A 1,884-nucleotide genomic window follows, 5' to 3' on the forward strand; every position below is an offset into this window, starting at 1 on the left:
AGATTAAAGTAGAAAAGTAATTGCATTAATCCGTAGGAATCAGCAGAGCTCCTAACCTTAACATAGGAGGTTTCGTTGCTCATAAGGTACAAAAAGTAACGTGTGATATATTCTGAGGGGCTGAAGATGAAGATCAAAATTTCTTAACAAGAGTGATCTTCCTTCTTTATATACTAATCTAATAATTAAAAATTACAAAATTGAAATAAACTAAGCAGAAGGGTGCAAAAATCCACTTCTGGGCTCACTTGGCTTCTAACTTGAAGGAGTGGGAGTTGGACGCCCACTAGGGGGTAGATATGCTGCTTCTTTACTCCTTTTGTGGCATTGAACGCCAGGTTTGGGCATTCAACGCTGGCCTTGGTCCTCTTGGGGCGTTGAACGCCCACCAAGGGGTAGTTTGGGCGTTCAACGCCCATTTTGAGCTGTCCAATACAAAGAAATGTATAAACACTTATATATTGCTGGAAATCTCTGGAAGTTAGCTTTCCAACACCGTTGAGAACGCGTCATTTGGACCTCGGTAGCTCTAGAAATGCTTGGTTGAATACATGGAGGTCAAAATCTAACAGCATCTACTATGCTTTCCTTGCCTCTAAATCAGATTTTGCCAAAACTTGCCAAATTCACCTAAAATTCACCTAAAATCATAGGAAAAACACAAGCTCAAAGTAGTATCCAAAAAGTGCATTTTGCATTAAAACCTACTAAAACATAAAAAAGCTTAATAAAATATACTGAAAACACTAAGAAAATAACATCAAAAAGCGTATAAAATATCCGCTCATCAGAACACCAAACTTAAATTGTTGCTTGTCCTCAAGCAAGCAAACACAAGTAAGACTAAAAAGAAGAGAAAGATACAATAAATCTTTTAGTTTTCAATGAAGCTCATTTCCAATTATTGAATGGGGCTGATAGCTCTTTACTTCTGAATAGTTTTAGCATCTCACTTTCCTTTGAAATTCAGAGATATTGACATCCCTTGGAACTAGAATCAAGATTATATTATTGATTCTCAATCACAGCTCCAGTCTTTTTGGGCCTAGCCGTGACTCTAAGCATTTTGTTTTCCCGTATTACTACCAGATACATAACGCCATAGGCACTTAACTGGGGGAACCATTTGGATTCGAATTTAGCTTTGCTTAATTTCCCAGACAGTGGTGCCTAGAGTTCTTAAGCATACTCTTTCACTTTGGATAATGACTTTAACTGCTCAGTTTCAAGCTTTTCACTTGACACCTTCACACCTTCACACCACAAGCATTTAGTTAGGGATAGGAACACAATTGAGCTTTTTTGGCTGATTTTTAACCCTCCTAACCATTGATGCCCAAAACCTCGAATCCTTGCTCTTTTGATTTTTCTTTTATGAGCATTCTTTTATTTTTCTTTTTATTTTTCTTTTTCTTTTTGTTTTTTTTTTGTTTTTATTTTCTTCTTTTTCTTTTTCTGCTGCTTTTCTTGCTTCAAGAATCAATAATTTTGATTTTTCAGAGAACCAGTAATACTTCTCTAAATCCTTTATTCTTTCAAAAGCCAAAATTCTCAATTCCAATATCAATTATGCACTGTTAATTCATACATTCAGAAAGTAAATGCAAGGCCACAACATCAAATTAATTGGAATAACTCATGATATTCTTAAAACTTATGTATCTCACTGTTTCTTTTTTAAATCATTTTTCTTTTAAGCATGGTGAGGATATAAAGGATATCTTATAACCAAAATAAAATAAAAAACTACAGAAGAACAAAAGACTAGATGTGATCATGAACTTAGAAAAGAAAACAGACAATAAATAAAAGTACAGTGAAAACAGAAGTAAATAGAGAAAGATGTAATGGGACTCAACAACCTCAGTGGCGGCGGCTGCTGCT

The sequence above is a fragment of the Arachis ipaensis genome, chromosome B1 (genome assembly GCF_059453495.1).
Source record: "Arachis ipaensis isolate K30076 ecotype BB chromosome B1, ASM5945349v1, whole genome shotgun sequence".
Taxonomy (NCBI): domain Eukaryota; kingdom Viridiplantae; phylum Streptophyta; class Magnoliopsida; order Fabales; family Fabaceae; genus Arachis; species Arachis ipaensis.